Source organism: Schistocerca gregaria, chromosome 10 (assembly GCF_023897955.1).
Source record: "Schistocerca gregaria isolate iqSchGreg1 chromosome 10, iqSchGreg1.2, whole genome shotgun sequence".
Taxonomy (NCBI): domain Eukaryota; kingdom Metazoa; phylum Arthropoda; class Insecta; order Orthoptera; family Acrididae; genus Schistocerca; species Schistocerca gregaria.
In genome coordinates, this window is record NC_064929.1 from 162,144,529 (window position 1) to 162,162,275 (window position 17,747).

The 17,747-nt window shown below is 46.0% G+C and overlaps 1 long non-coding RNA gene across 2 annotated transcripts in view; it reads left to right on the forward strand.

Moving 5' to 3' along the window:
* LOC126293471 (uncharacterized) overlaps positions 1 to 17,747 on the forward strand; it is a 581,661-nt gene that overhangs the window by 447,978 nt on the left and 115,936 nt on the right. For both annotated transcript variants that reach the window (XR_007552292.1, XR_007552291.1), the window contains exon 3: positions 16,831 to 17,058. This is a non-coding gene — a long non-coding RNA (uncharacterized LOC126293471). The remainder of the gene's footprint in view (positions 1 to 16,830; positions 17,059 to 17,747) is intronic.

Consider the following 17,747-nt stretch of genomic DNA (forward strand, 5'->3'; position numbering starts at 1 on the left):
ATTAATTAATGTAACCATACACTGAAGTCTTTCGGTCCCCTCTGCCCCCAAATAGCGATTACTACTACCACTGGGAATGGAGTGCTGCATTGGCAGACAATACCTGCGTGCAAAACGTTGCATCTTGGTGTCTTAAGCGCCAGATGCTCCGTAGTTTAAACTACACTACGCGCAATGTTAACACGCTGACGGGATGTCGCGTATTCCTAAAAGTAAATTCAAGCAACAAATTCCTGTGCGTCAGCTTTGGAAACCTAAAGGTGCCGATGCAGGATCAGTTTTCCGGAATAAATCGCACTACCGTAACAAATATCAGCTCATTCAAACACTTTCGCATTCAAATTTAGGATTTCCAGACGTCCCTGTGGCAGTTAATGCGAATGCTGCGATAGCGCGTTCGTAAACGACGCGAGCACTTCTCTTTCATTTACCTACCGTCTATAATCATCAAGCCATCTTGTGGTATGTGGTGGCGAGCACTTTACATAACTCTCTCTCTTCCCCTCCTTTTCCTATTCAAGTCTCGGGAAGAGCGATTGTTAGGAGCCGGCCGGTATGGCCGAGCGGTTCTAGGCACTTCAGTCTGAACCGCGAGACCGCTACGGTTGCAGGTTCGAATCCTGCCTCGGGCATGGATGTGTGTGATGTCCTTAGGTTAGTTCGGTTTAAGCAGTTCCAAGTTCTAGTTCGTCAGATGTTGGGTTCCATAGCGCTCAGAGCCATTTGAAACATTTTTCGATTGTTAGGAAGTCTCTGGTTGAGCTCGAATTTATCTAATTTTACCTCCACAGTCATTTAGCGAGGTACACGTGGGAGGAAGCAATGTATCGACTGACTGTTCTAGGAATGTGTGCTCTAGGAATTTTGACAGCAAACCACGGCGCGATTCGCAACGTCTCTGTTGTGCCGTCTGCCACTGAAATTCACCAAGCATCTCCGAGACGTTTTAACGTTTTGTATATGAACTGCTTCGATGTTTTCCTTTATTCCGAGCTGGTGGGGACCCAAAAACTCGAGCGGTGCTCAAGTACAGGTCACACTAGTGTTCTGTACCCCATAAGTAAAACATTCCTAAAAGCCTCCCAACAAACCGAACTCCACCATTCGCCTTCTCTACAACCGATCTCACGCGTGGCTCATTTCGTATCGCTTTGCAGCTTTATGTCTACTTGCTTAATCGATGTGTCTGTGTCAACATGCCCATCATTAATTCTGTGTTAGGTCATTACAGGATTGCTTCTCCTATTCCTCTGCATTAAGTTACACTTTTCTACATTCAGAGCAAAATGCTATTCAATACATCAAATAAAAATTCTAACGAAGTAATACTGTATCTTTAAACAATCACTGAACGACGATACTTTCTCGTTTACTATAGCGTCATCAGCAAACAGTGACAGACAGCTTCTCAGCCTATCAAACCATTTATGTATGCACAGAACAAGTGCTTTCCTATCATATTTCACACCCAGCTCCTTATCTGATCATTCCTCTCCCCCCTTTTTTATTAGATTTTAACCTTTTTACTTTTACTTTTATGACAATGGCACACCCACCTAGAAGGCATTATTTACTCTGCACGCGTCTTCATCCTTAATGGCGTTGCAGTGAATCGATTGTGAGTATGGTTGCTGCGTCAAAGAAAAGCACTGGGAACCCCTCGTTTGCTCTGACTTACGTACCGGCACAGACTGTGTGCTTTTAGTTCCCCTTAAATTATTACATAAGTCTGGCATCGATATTGGTTTCAAAGAGTCGATTTTACAATCCCTACATGCATTCATAACAAAATCAAATTTCCAGATGAACTACCTCTCGATCGAGGGCTGAATGCCTGGGTTACACGTAACATTTTGTCGTGAGTCTTGCATAATAATACCAGATTTGTCAAATAAAACGTTACATGTGGACGGAAGTTTGACAGTCTTGCATAAACTACATGAAATATGACAAAGTTGCAGAAGATGGAACGGCTGCAGCTTTGTGTACGTACAAGACTGCTGACAGGTCTGAGATTGTTGACGCATGTCAGTTTTACCGCTCATGCACACCTCCGCTGCCAGTATACTCTAGGTGAAGCTAAAAGTTCCGTCATTTTACTGCATGTAGCGGTGAAAGAAAATGGCACACTCACAACAGTGGACTCTAGAATTTTTCGCCGAGTTGATAGAGCTATGCCATAGTTCTCCTTGCCTCCAAGCACTGCAGCAATTGAGACAAGGCAAAGCACGCATACGCCGCTTGGGTTAATAAGCACGAGGAATTGGCTAGTCAAGCAACAAAAGTGTTGGTCACCAAAATGCTCACCTCATTTCGAACATATTTGGATATGGTGTCTGTTCTTTCCGGCATGTTCGAAAGAACAGACACCACTAGTATATAGTTCTGGCAATACCGACGATGACCTTCTCCCGTGCGGATGCACACATATTCCCCGAACTCTTACGGGACTTTGTAAGAATGTCTTCCACGAGTAATGAGTGTGTTGGGGTGGGACGCTACGAATGTAGTATGTGGACATACAAGGTGAGAATGTGGGTCTCGCGGGAAACGTGCGCGAGATTATCCCTGCGAGATAAACCCTGCAGTCGCACTATCCTCTGTGCCCTCGGAGGCTCAGATGGACAGAGCGTCTGCCATGTAAGAAGGAGATCCCGGGTTCGAGTCCCGGTCGGGGCACACATTTTCACTTGTCCCCGTTGATATATATCAACGCCCGTCAGTAGATGAAGGTATTTATATAGTTCTAATTTCATTTCGAACAAAGAGAGTGCGAAAATGAAAGAGTCCATGTGATCTGTAGCTGGAACGGAAGAAATTCATAAATCACCTTTGTGGTGCTCTGGTTTTCATTCCTTCTTGAATGTTGAAGACCAATACCCCAGACGATCACAGTCAAATATAAAAGATTCTGAAAAGGAGGCAAGTAATAAAAATCACTTTAAATTTTCGTGGCCAACAGCCATTATTTGTTGAGTTCTTCATACAATGTAACATTTTACAGTACATACCTGTGTCCATACGGAAGTAACTACGCTAATCTCGTTCTTCTTAAACTTCTCGTGGCCAACAACCATTACTTGTTGAGTAGTTCATACAATGTAACATTTTACAGTACATTATTATGTCTATATGCAAGTAACTGCGCTAATCTTTTGATTGTTGTAGTTGGCGGAGAAGATTCTCATGAGAGAATGTCCTTCTCGTCAGTGACGAAGGCTGAGAGCATCGTGAATGAGATGTAGACTTTGCTTTGTTCTTCAACTGAAGAGCACGTACAACAGCCTCGTCACTAATTGTTCTTCCTCCATCACGCCGCCGGCATAACTGAACTGGACTCGCATTCGGGAGGACGACGGTTCAATCCCGTCTCCAGCCATCCTGATTTAGGTTTTCCGTGATTTCCCTAAATCGTTTCAGGCAAATGCCGTGATGGTTCCTTTGAAAGGGCACGACCGATTTCCTTCCCAATCCTTCCCTAAACCGAGCTTGCGCTCCGTCTCTAATGACCTCGTTGTCGACGGGACGTTAAACACTACCCACCACCCACCACCGCATAACTGAACGAAGGCGGAGCGAAAACCGAGCAAAAGTCTGGATAGTTTAGCTGCGCAGTTTGTGTCAGCCTTCTCGTCAGCCTAGCATGATCACGTGAGACAGACGACGAAACATTAGGTGTAGACCACGCTTAACGTGCTCGCAGGTAATCCCTTAACCTCCCGGCCAGCCGAACAGTCAGGTTCTGGACATTGTCCCACTGGAGAAGCTGTTGGCTGTCAAAACCACCGCTCCCTCGCGTTTTTCCTCTACTCGACGCATGGCCTCCACACGCGTACTTACTCCCCCTGCTGCTCGCGCTCCGGCCGTGCCGGACAATTTCGAGTGACACACTGCCGCTCATCAACATTCGCCACCTGTCCCGTGCTGCGCCTCCCCCTCCTCCGACCGCCACATACGCACCTGCCCACGTGTCCGCGGTACGCTCGGCGACGTAAATATATTGGCCACTGCCCAGCAGCCGCTACCAAAGTATGCCCGCGGCGTATGTACGCACGCGCTAGGCGCGCGGAAAAACACGTCATAGCGGGCAGCTTTCTTACATGCCCCGGCCGGCAGGCGGCCATAAATAAGACCCGCCTGATGTACTGCCTGCGTCCTGCCCGGTCCCGATCCGCAGTCGGCGAGATCAGTCAGTCGGCCGGGCAAAACATTCCCGCGCCCGATTTCGTGATAGCGCAGGAAAACCCGTCCGAGAAGAAGCCGACACGTGGGTGCCGCGGAGAGTGGAATCCATTCAAAAGTCCGCAGCGGCGTACCTGCAAAACCGAACAGAGGCTAGCTGGTCACCCTTCTGCCGGTTCCGATGTCGTCTATACAGGGTGGAAAGCATTTAAACCGACAAATTCTGGGAGGTTGTAGGGGACATCAAAACAATTTCTTTCCCCTTAAGTAATTTTTTCCTATGAGGAGTATTTAAACCGATAGAGGAAGATTTCTCTGGCGGCTAAATAATTGAACCAACAAAATCTTTTCCATTTTTTATGACCAACAGACAACACATTAACACAACCCAATTTTGAGTTACAGTAGATTTTCAAAAATGCCTGCACTGACGCGTAAACAAAGGTTACACCGTCGGATCATGTTCTGTCTGGCACGGGCAAAAACCCCAGGAGTATCCTGAATTGATCCTGCTGCTGCTACTATCCGGGCAACCGGATCCTCTCCTGATGCAACAGGAGTTGCAAGAAACAAGGTTGGGCATCTCTCCCCCACACAAGAACGTCCAGATGGGACATATCTGGGGATCAAGCAGGCCACGGTACAGGACCACCTCTGCCAAACCACGTTTCTGGGAACCGTCGGTCCAGGAATCGACGCACATGAGGACTGAAATGTGCCGGCGCCCCGTCATGTTGGAACCATATGCGTTGTCTTGTAGGGAGCGGCACGTCTTCCAGCAATTCTGGCGAGAAAATTGTAATAGTGCCTGTCATTTAATGGCCTAGGTAGCAGATACGGCCCAGTTAAACAGTCCCCAACAACACCGACCCACACATTAACGAAGAACCGCACTTGATGAGCGCTAGTAACTGTGGCATGTGGGTTATCCTCACTCCAAACATGCGAATTGTGAATGTTGAAGACTCCATCACGCCAGAACATTGCTTCATCGCTAAAAAGGATGGGAATGTAGGGTGCATTTCACACTGTTCCAGGTACCACTGCGAAAACTCTGCTCTGTGTGCATAATCAACTGGTTCCAGGTTGTGGACACGCTGTAAGTGAAATGGACGTAACAGTCGCTCTCGATGGAATGCTCTTACATTCGTCTGATTCGTCCCCATGTTACGTGCAAGTGCACGAGTGCTGATTGAAGGATCCCGCTCCACATGCTGCAGGACAGCTTACTCAAATTGCAGCGTTCTTACCGTGCGACGGCGTCCCTGTCCAGGTAATCTGTAAATGACCCGGTCTCACGCAGACGTTGGTACACAGCAGCAAAGGTCGTATGAAGCGGGATACGGCGATAAGGATATTGTTGTTGATAAACTGGCTGTGCAGCTCGTCCGTTGTGGTGTGCTACGTAGTACGCACCAACCATATCAGTGTACTCACTCCAGGGGTTTAGCGCCATTAGTAAACAGAGACAATGCACTACTGAACTGGTGGACAGCAGTTTCCTACAACTGAAGAGCGTAATGCGCCCTCTAACAACTGAAGATCGTAATACGGCCCCAACAGTTTAAATACTCCTCATAGGAAAAAATGACATTAGGGAAAAATATTTGTTTTGATGTCCCCTACAACCTCCCAGAGTTTGTCGGTTTAAATACTTTTCACCCTGTATATTGTCAGGCAAGTCACTACTCCTGATCGAAAGTAACCTCATACTGAAAATATCCTCAAAATTTCCTTACTCCGTCCAATTTATCAATGATAATGCGTATCCAGTGAGGAAGTACCGTGCAATATTGGAGAAGAAAGAAACTGATGGAACAACTTGACTAAAAGAAGACACCAATTAATGACATCCATCCTGAAGCATCAAGAAATCATAAGTGCAGCGGATGCAAATTGTAGAGAGGGACCGATACGTCAATACTGTAAGCAAGTTAAAATGGATGTAGGCAGCAGATTCATGTGCAGGTTAAGTGAGCAGCGTGGAGAGCTGCTTTAAACCAGTCTTACGACTGAAGACCACACCAACAGTGGCGGTAAAGCTCCGCCATTTTGGACTGAATAATATTAAGAAGTGCACAAACCATCCGCTTTTTGTATAACTCTATTTATGCCAAGACGCGTTTTCAGCAATGTTCAAACTGTATAATACATTTATACAGGGAGGATAAAATAGAACTTGCCTCTAAAATATTCCACGCATCTTAAGACAGACAACCCAGCTTACAACGTCTGCCTGGGTGCAGAAGATGTAGGTCGAACTGCCTGTGATACGGTGCATCTCATACTGAAACATACACTAAGACAAAGAAACGACGCACCACTAAGGAACTATCTGAACAGCACGGAAGTCGGTACATGGGACGTGCCTATACAAATACGCTACTAGATATTAAAATTGCTGCACCACGAGGATGGCGTGCTACAGACGCGCGAAATTTAACCGACAGGAAGAAGATGCTGTAATATGCAAATGATTTGCTTTTCAGAGCATTCACACAAGGTTGGCACCGGTGGCGACACCTACAACGTGATGACATGAGGAAAGTTTCCAACCGATTTCTCATACACAAACAGCAGTTGACCGGTGTTGCCTGGTGAAACGTTGTTGTGATGCCCCGTGTAAGGAGGAGAAATGCGTACCATCACGTTTCCGATTTTGATAAAGGTCGGATTGTAGCCTATCGCGATTGCGGTTTATCGTACCGCGACATTGCTGCTCGCGTTGGTCGAGATCCACTGACTGTTCAGGAGGATAATACGGAACGCCGTGCTGGATGCCAACGGCCTCGTATCACTAGGAGTCCAGATGACAGGCATCTTATCCGCATGGCTGCAACGGATCGTGCAGCCGCGTCTCGATCCATGAGTCAACAGATGGGAATGTTTGTTTTCCCCTTGGAATTTCACTTGTAAATTCCGTTGTTCGAACCGTCTCCGTGCAGCGACGGAGTATTAACAATATGCAGTCAGATGGTAAAAATAATTATTCCAGAAAATTTTCAGTCAGGCCCCTCAAAATCTGTTATTCACGAAACCATAATTGCAGTACACGGACACAGCTAAAGTCTATTCCGAACATTAGCGCTTCTGATCAAGGCTGTCTTCATTTGAAACAGACGTAGGGAACCGCCACAAACTTATGTCCCTTTAGGGATTCCTTGTTTATTTATCGTGCTGCTCTCTACTAATATCCAGTCTGCGGACAGAAACAAAACGCTGACCGCCGAGCGAGACAAGACTGAACGTCTAGAACAGTGCGGCTGTATGTATGTGTGTGTTAGTCGGCAACAAGTGCCTAGCGCATGCGCAGAGCCGGCCAGGAATTCTCGGCCTGTGAGAGCCGTCGCATTCCGGCAGTAAACTCGGTCCACTTAACATAGCAGGCCGGAGTTCTGCCAGCACGGGGCCTCCCCACTGGAAGCTGAGAGACACAGGGCCAACACATGTTACGTGCAGAGCATGTTATTCGAGGGTACTCTTCGATGCGCTGAGTGTGACACGACATTCTGTGGAGGTGAACTCCCGCTAAACTAGAGCAGTTATCAACACAGATGGTGAAATCTCTGCAGAATCTCTGTCTTAGCCTGCCACGCCTGCTAAGCTTCAGGTTTAGTTAGGATTTCTTCTAATTCAGGGCCATTCTTTTGTGCTAATTATTTGAGCAGTCAGACTGCGTTAACGTTGTATATTGTGAGTAATAAATGAATAAGTTTGAGTTGTATTTGCCACGAACAATTCTGTAGGTCAGAGTTGGAATGATGACGACAAGCAAAGCGTCAGTATCTGCAGTTTCACTCAGCAGTTTAAGAAGGTTCATTTGCATGCGATTTCACACAGTAGTTTCAGAATTAAATTAAGAAGTTTCACCTTCTCAGTTATTGCAATTTAAGTAAAAAGAATATTACGAAGTTTCAATATGCACTGCATGCGCTCAGGCTGCAGTTAGCACTTCTCACATAGCTGTGTACTTAGCACTAGTTGAAAAATGTTCAAATGGCTCTGGGTACTATGCGACTTAACTTCTGAGGTCATCAGTCCCCTAGACATTAGAACTACTTAAACCTAACTAACCTAAGGACATCACACACATCCATGCCCGAAGCAGGATTCGAACCTGCGACCGTAGCGGTCGCGTGGTTCCAGACTGCAGCGCCTAGAACCGCTCGGCCACTCCGGCCGGCTGAGCACTTGTTCATATAGCTGCGTGTACAAAACATTTTACGTTGATACTCGTATCGTAATGCTCTTTAATGGTATGTTTTGACCATCAGCCATGTTATCCTTCTGAATTTCGTCCGTAGACTTAGCCTTCAGTCAATAAATCCCATTATTATTATGTTGGTGTTTTTACCAGTTATGTTTCGGCAGAGCAGTCATGGACTGTGCGGCTGGTGCCGGCGGAGGTTCGAGTCCTCCCTCGAGCATATATATATATATATATATATATATATATATATATATGTGTGTGTGTGTGTGTGTGTGTGTGTCCTTAGGATAATTTAGGTTAAGTAGTGTGTAAGATTAGGGACTGATCACCTTAGCAGGTAAGTCCCATAACGTTTCACACACATTTTTTGTTTTGGCAGATCTGATGATGGCAGTAATATGAAATTGCCAAGTAGGAATTTTTATGTCCAGAGAGAAGGCAGTGGAGTGGTAGTGTTCGGTAGGACTTGGAGTGTTATGAGGACTGGTGCGGCAGTGGTCTGGTTCGACGGAGGGGCAGAGCAGAAACAAAAAGAAGGTAAGGACGGAGAGGGGCCGGGCGGCGCAGCGACGGCGGAGGAATGCAGCCGCTCTGTAGGTCCCCCGGCCGTCGGCGACTTCTTGTTATTTCGGAGGTCCGCCAGCCGCCTGCTCTGTGTCTGCTGTACCGAGAGAGCGGGTGACTCTCACCGGACGGCGGCTCCAAATCCCTGGCCAGACATCACGATTTACTCAACTGCCAGTTACACCCTCACCCGGGACGCGTTAAGCAACGAACTCCGATGTATAATACATATCCATACGCCTCAATCACGTCTCGTACTTTTGCAGCTAATTTCAGTTGTGAATTTGAATACTGTCTGCTAGTGGAGTAAACAAGTAATAAATTAAAACGTCGTGCTGACGTTGTGCTGCATGAACAGCAAAAATGCAGAAAGCCATAAACTTTTTTCTTTCTATGTTTTTTTTGGGTGGGCGGGGGGGGGGGGGGGGGGGAGGGATTTAGCCTGGATGGATTTAGCCTGGATAATTTTCGCTTAGAGAGTTACTCTACCTCACGATATACACTGAAGAGCCTAAGAAACTGGTACGCGCCTAATATCGTGTAGGGCCTACGCGAGCACGCAGAAAGTGCCGGAGCACGGTGTGGCATGGACACGACTAATGTCCGAAGTAGTGCTGGAGGGAACTGACACCATGAATACTGCAAGGCTGTCTATAAATCCGTAAGAATACGAGGGAGTGGAGATCTCTTCACAGCACGTTGCATGGCATCCGAGATATGCTCAATAATGTTCATTTCCAAAGAGTTCAGTGGCCAACAGAAGTGTTTAAAGTGAGAAGAGTGTTCCTGAAGCCACTCTGTAGCAATTCTGGACATTTGGGGTGTCGCATTGTCCTGCTAGAATTGCCCAAATCCGAAGGAATGCACATGAATAGATGCAGGTGATCAGACAGGATGCTTAGTACGTGTTATCTGTCACAGTCGTATCTAGACGTATCAAGGCTCTCATATCACTCCATCTGGACACGCCCCACACCATTACAGTCTCCACCAGCTTGAAGAGCCCCTGCTGACATGCAGGGTGCATGGATTCATGAGGTTGCCTTAATACCCGTACACTTCCATCCGCTAGATACAATTCGAAACGAGACTCGTCCGACTAGGCAACATGTTTCCAATCATAAACAGTCCAATGTGTGTGGCGAAGGGTCTAGGCGAGGCGTAAAGCTTTGTGTCTTGTAGTCATCAAAGGTACACGAGTGGACCTTCGGCTCCGACAGCCCATATCGATAGTGTTTTGTTGAATGATTCGCACTCTCCCACTTGTTGATGGCCCAGCATTGAAATCTGCTGCAATTTGCGGAAGGGTTGCATTTCTGTCACGTTGAACGATTCTCTTCAATCGTTTCCCGTTCTTGCAAGATCTATTTCCGGCCGCAGCGATGTCGGAGATTTTACGTTTCACCGGATTCCTTATATTCACGGTGCACTCGTGAAATTGTCGTACGGGAAAATCCCCACTTCATTGCTACCTCGGAGATGTCGAGTCCCATCGCCGACTATAACACCACGTTCAGACTAATTTAAATCTTGAAGACTTGTCATTGTACCAGCAGTCTCCTATCTAACAACTGCGCCAGACACTTGTTGTGTTATATAGGCGTTGCCGACCGCAGCGCCGTATTCTTCCTGTTTACGTATCTCTGTATCTAAATACGTATGCCTATACCAGTTTGTTTTGCGCCGCAGTGTATTACGTATTTTCCAGCTGACATACTTGTCTTACTGTGTTAAACCTTTAACATAAGATTATAACTCTTAATAAATAGATTACGGCAGCGTCCTCAATTTTTTATATGAAATGCGAATACTTATTAGTAGACATTATAGTTAATTTGGAGAAATCCGCTTTGTTGTGCTGATTATTTATTCAAACCACAATCGGTTTCGGAAGTTTAGAATACGGTCTTCAAGTGTATGAAACTGTGACACACAAAGGACAGGAGGTAAGTAAGCTCACATATTGTCACACGCTTGAGGCATACCAAAGGTCGTTCATTTGCCATTATGTTCTTGAATGAAGTATTGTAAGCGCTCGGACCAGTCACTTGAAATTTACTAATCTTCGCTAGCAACGTACACTTGCTTGTACACCGCGTTGACGCCTGCGTCGCAACGCACCCACAGACCTCAGACGTGGCCCTCCATTCATTAGTAGTTTCTGGCATTCCTACCGCGCGGCTGAGTGAGTATTTTGATTGTCCTCGGCTTCTGTTTACTTGGTCCCGCCCCTTCGGACGTTAGCTCACTTTGATTATTGGGTCCTCCCTTTTTTGTAGTTTCGCTGACACACGGTGACTCGAGCTGTTGCACTAACTCGCCCTACTGCATGTTACGTGTTACTAAATACAGTATGTTTCCGCAGTGTGATCTTTTGGTTTTTGCATGTATGTTGCATCACATTTCTCGTCTCTTCTCCTTTATGTGGTACAATTTCACACGCTTGAAGACGGGATTCTAAATCCCGAAACAGGTACCGGTTTCATTAAATAATTAGTGCAACTGAAGCAGATCTCAACTGCGGACGTCCTACGTACCAAATCTGTTGTTGCTGTACGTCCTACGTACCAAATCTGTTGTTGTTGTTGTTGTTGTGGCCTTCAGTCCAGAGATTGCTTTGATGCTATGTTAATCTATCCCGTGCAAGCTTCTTCATCTCCCAGTACCTACTGCAACCTACATTCTTCTGAATCTGCTTACTGCATTCACCTCTTGGTCTCCCTCTACGATATTTACCCTCCACGTTACCCTCCAATACTAAATGCCTCAGAATATACAATACCAACCGGTCCCTTCTTCTAGTCAAGTTGTGCCACAAATTTCCCTTCTCTTCAATTCTATTCAACACCTCCTTATTAGTTATGTGATCTACCCATCTAATCTTCAGCATTCATCTGTAGCACCACATTTCAAAAGCTTCTATTCTCTTCTTGTCAAAACTATTTATCGTCCATGTTTCACTTCTATACATGGCTACACTCCATACAAATACTTTTTGAAACGACTTCCTGACACTTAAATCTGTACTAGATGTAAAAAATTTCTCTTCTTCAGAAACGCCATTGCCAGTCTACATTTTATATCCTCTCTACTTCGACCATCATCAGATATTTTGCTCCCCAAATAGCAAAACTCATTTACTACTTTAACCGTCTCATTTCCTAATCTAATTCCCGCAGCATCACCCGATTTAATTCGACTACATTCCATTATCCTCATTTTGCTTTTGTTGATGTTCATCTTATATCCTCCTTTGAAGACACTGTCCATTCCGTTCAACTGCTCTTCCATGTCTTTTGCTGACTGACAGAATTACAATGTCCTCGGCGAACCTCAAAGTTTTTATTTCTTCTCCATGGATTTTATTTCCTACCCCGAATTTTTGTTTTGTTTCCTTTACTGCTTGTTCAATATACAGATTGAATAACATTGGGGATAGGCTACAACCCTGTCTCACTCCCTTCCCAACCACTGCTTCCCTTTCATGCCCCTCGACTCTTATAACTGCCATCTGGTTTCTGTACAAATTGTAAATAGCCTTTCGGTCCCTGTATTTTACCCCTGCTGCCTTCAGACCAAATCTAGAGGTCACTGATAAGGGATGTGTCCACTCCTCGCCTTTATTATGGCCTGAAATCTGCTTGAGTCACTTTCACTAAGGTGTCCGAACGTATTTATGGAATGCAGCCCATCCTTTTTCAAGAGCCGTAAACAGAGAAAGTAGTGGTTTTGAACAGTGGGGTCCGTAGAGAAGTCGGTACTGCAGTCCATACCACTGGCTTCAGATCGGGACTCTGGGCAGGCCAGTCAGTTTCAGAAATGTTTTTGCCCAGAGACCATACCCTCACACAGACTGATTTTTGACAGGTACACTGTCATGCTGATGCAATCATCATCTCCGAACTGGTTATCCACATTGCACAGTCCACAATTCTGTAAAGTAAGTCCGTATGCTTCCGCATTTAGCATTTTATTGATAGGATTAAGAGAAACGCACCCTAACTACGAAGAAGACTTCCATATCGTAACATTAACCACTCCGAACCTCACTTTCGGACGACACACAATGGCAGGTGATGTTCTCCATGCACTCGCTGCATCGAATCTTTCCATCAGATTTCCACAAGATGTAACTTCGTTCGTCACTCCAAGTCGCTCATTTAGATGTCTCGTAGCATTGCCCACAGAAATATGTGGGTTATGAGGAGCTGCTCAAACACTGTACTAAGTTCCTTTTACCTCCCTATGAACTGTCATTATGATAGCTCGAGTTCTGGTAGCACTTTGAAATTCACGAGTGGTTCTTTCCCCCAGAGTCCGCTGCCTCTGTATAATGGGGCCCCGGATTCGATTTCCGGACGTGTCTGGGTGTTTGTGTTGTCCTCGTCATACCACCATTCGGGAAGTGCAGATACTGGAAATGGAAAGATTTGGAAATTGTACAGGCGCTGATGATCAGGATGTTCAGCACCCCACAAACCACCACCACCACCACCACCACCATCATACTTCTCCCCCCCCCCCCCCCCCCCAACTTCAGGACATTACTCACAACCACAATTCCCAATGCTCGACGGTCACTGTGCGTTAGTACAAGATGTGTCTGCCTCGTCTCGGTTTAGTTGTGGCTGTTTCTTCATAATCACATCACAAAGTGTCGACTTCAGCAACTTTAGTAGGGTTGGATGTCCCCTTTGGATTTATTTCTCAGGTGACATCCAATGACTACCAGACGTTCCAAATCACTGAGCCCTGCTGACTTATCCATTCTGCTGTTACTGCTTCGCTACTCACAAAATTATACTCCTCGCCTCCTTTTATACAAGCGGATCTGCCCAGCGTGACCTCTAATGGTACATTTTCACGCATACCTGTTTCCGTCATTAATTATGAAACATACTGTACACTGCTTCAGCAATTCATTCGCACAAGGAATGACAGTTCCATAACAAACTCGAGATTAATTTATTGGTAAAGTAAGCTCCTGAAGATTTCGGCGGGTTGTCGAAACACGTCGAGTCGATTTTCGTCATTAGCAGTCACTGAAGCGTGTGCAGATCTGAGAATAAAATATTTTTTGTGTCAATTTTTATCTAAGTCGTTTAGCTAGCTACGACTTGGAGAGTTGCACGCACAGCTTCCGAGCGCCTGCTCTGAGGATATTTTCCCTTGCCTCTGGCCCTCGTGCTCCGCATTTCGGGCCTAACTTTTCTTCTCTCGCGTTTCCCGTCATCTCGGCCAGCCGCTTCGGCCCGGTCCTGTACTAAATAATGCATGAAGCCGGGAGGGGGGGTTCGGCCGGCGAACAGATGACAGGCGGCCCCCATTGTCGAATTCCGGGAAGCGCCGGGAGAGCGCGCGCAAAACTGCTGCCCGGAATGTCGCTACACACACACACACACACACAGGGCGGCTTCCTGGCTCCAGAAGAGCCGGGAGTCGCTGGACCATGCAACGCTAGATTGCTGGAAGCTCGAGGACGGGGAGAAGGGAAAAAAGATCTCAAGGAGTAGTTTCCCTACAATGTCTCGTCACTGGGAGCTTTCTGCCTGGCGACCGGAATTTCGTTTTGAAGTGAGGCAAAGATTTTTTTTCTGAAACTTATACTGGACGCCTTCTAGCGGATACTCAAGAATAAATCACTGTGATATAATCTCGACTAGGACTAGCGAGAGGGTGGATATTCGCGAAGGTGGTGGGCCAAGCTTTTGGCATTTGAGAGTGGATTATTTCCTTCGTGGGGACGAACGTATGCGAACCGCATAGTTATTACATTTCTACGGCGTCGACTTCTCAAAACTTGTAAACTACCTTCTTGTTCAAGAATAAATCACTGTGATATAATCTCGACTAGGACTAGCGAGAGGGTGGATATTCGCGAAGGTGGTGGGCCAAGCTTTTGGCATTTGAGAGTGGATTATTTCCTTCGTGGGGACGAACGTATGCGAACCGCATAGTTATTACATTTCTACGGCGTCGACTTCTCAAAACTTGTAAACTACCTTCTTGTTCAAGAATAAATCACTGTGATATAATCTCGACTAGGACTAGCGAGAGGGTGGATATTCGCGAAGGTGGTGGGCCAAGCTTTTGGCATTTGAGAGTGGATTATTTCCTTCGTGGGGACGAACGTATGCGAACCGCATAGTTATTACATTTCTACGGCGTCGACTTCTCAAAACTTGTAAACTACCTTCTTGTTCATCTCTGAGCGAATACGTCATCGGAAATTTAAGCTCATAAATTCACTACGGCATATGCCATGAGAAGAATGAGATGTTCTTATTTCAGTGAGACGGTGGTCCTCCATTGTCTCTTTCACCCCTTCGCTGTACACGATGAAACTTGTTTTGGTATTCTTTCTTCTTGTATCTGATAAGATGTGGGAGCCATGTTTCTTTATGTTCTTTGATACTAGCATAGATATTGAAATTGTTCATTTCTCGCCGTGCACCTTAACTTTTAAATACGTCCAGTCTTCTGCAGCCTATCACGGGTTTCAGGAATGCCGATTCTGATCAATTTATCTAGGCAAGACGTACAGCACTCGTCGTTCACGTCAGTGAGTCGTAACGAGGACAGACATTGTGTTATTCAATTCAGTTCTTGTTTCTGTTCTCGTTTTTCCTGATACCTTTCTTCAGATTGTTCCCTTGCTACTTATTAAGTTTGTCATCGAAATCAGGATCGCTGTCTTACGTCATGGCCAGGTGTATTACATAGAGGTATTTCAGTTCGGACAGGATTATAGTCTGTATAAAGCCACAGTCTTCGCCTTTTGTTACGAGATTTTCATGTTATGCCCCGAGCAGGTGAGTCGGATCTCTGAATATTATCCTCAGTTTCTTGAATAACAACCTAACCACCAGAAAGAGTGTTGTGTTTAATTAAATTGTTTTATTTATTTCAATTCTCGTGCTTGTTCTTAGGTTTCTTTGCCTATTTATAACATGCATGTAAATATTAAGAATGGTAGAAGGTAAGCAACTGGCGTACATACTGCTTCGTTGATCCGAAGTCCTTTGGATAGTAGGTTTTCTGTTTGCAGTATTACTTTTGTGTTGTGGTGTAAGCTTTTTATAACAACCACAATATGGAAAGCATATGCACGCTTAATTGCAATATCCCATAGGCGTACGTAATCTTGTAACTTTATCAAAAGGATGACCTAAGAGGACAGCGCACCTTGCCACATGTACAGAGTTGCACACTAATGGTTTACAAACCTTCAATTAGGACGCAAAACACCTGCATAGCTACCACATTTCTCGGATCTTAATTAACTTGAACAGTTGAAGTACCAATCTCACCGCACGCGTCCACAAAAAAGTGAAGATGAGTGATGCATCAGTTTTCGACATCTTGCACAACATTCTGAACGTGACACAAATCGTCAACCGCTGGATTCCGCGAGTGCTCACAATCATTCTAGAACCATACCGATAAGAGACAGCAGCGGAAATTCGGCAGCAGTGTCAGGCCAATCCATGTGGTTTCTTTACCGCCTGATCGCCGTAGTGAGGACGGAGCAAGAGTTGAGTACTTGTCCCCCTCCTGGAGCCCTGAATAAGTTATACATTTACTCCAGACGAGTTGTTTGTGGAACTATCAGTTCCATAAAACTCAACTCACACGACGACGTCGCGTTGTGGGACAGCGAGGTGTATCGTCGATCTTGAGCGGACGTGGGAATATTTCGGTAGGTGCGGTTTAGTATGGGCGTGTTCATCTGGCGCGCTTTTGGAACACTTTACACCTCCTATGCGCGCTGACCTTTAGCCGTAAGATGATACATTCGTTTCATTCAGGTGGTTTACGTAGCTCTGTACCCTTTGTGCACCCGGCTGGCAAGTCCACATCTCACCGTTTTCCAGATTCGGCGGCAGGTGCAAGACGACACATCTTCTTACTCACACCGGTGTTGGGATGGCGAAGTGGCCTCCAGCGCCAATTACGGCTGGAGATTGAGGCGACTGCTGGAGCGTGGATACACGCCGCCAATTACTGGCATCCCGCCGAGTGCAGCGGGCTGTGCGCTTCGCACGTCGGCAGGTGTCGCATCGCTGGTTCCAGTCCGTAACGCCCGGGTTGGCTGCGTTCAGGTTAGTCTCCCAGCATATTGACGTCTTATGTAATACTACAGCATTCAGTGTAAGGAGGTGACTGCTGATAGCATTCAGCAGTAAGTCGTAACACTTTTGGAGGAAAGAGTTCTTTGGGAGAACATGCTCTCTCTCTCTCTCTCTCTCTCTCTCTCTCTCTGTCTCTCTCTCTGTGTGTGTGTGTGTGTCTCTCTCTCTCTCTCTCTCTCTCTCTCTCTCTCTCTCTCTCTCTCTCTGTCTCTCTCTCTTGAAGATGTAGCAAGTACGGATAGTGGGTTCGATTCTGGGAGGCGGATGGGAGGGGCGTGATGGGAACTTTGTTAATCGTTCGTCCCATAGACGCGTACGAATTCATTGAAAGTAACAATAAAAGCAGCCAGAAAAAAAAGTGCACCTCGAAAGATGACTCCGATTTTGATCCGATCACGGCAATTGCTACATGGGTGATAGTAGATCTACTGATAATGACACAGGTACCAGAGAGCCATCTGTGTCCACCCCTCAACAGGAGTTCACAGCCAGAAGGCTCGACGTGATGCAAAGATGTGAAGCAAGTTGGCAACCTAGCCATGAAGATGGACTCGTGCTTCCTACAGCCAACTGAGGGAGATCGAAAGGGGTCAAAATTGTAGCCTTCCGATTGCCGGGTCGGTGCTTTAGAAGAAACGCCACACAAGTTGGAAGTGCTG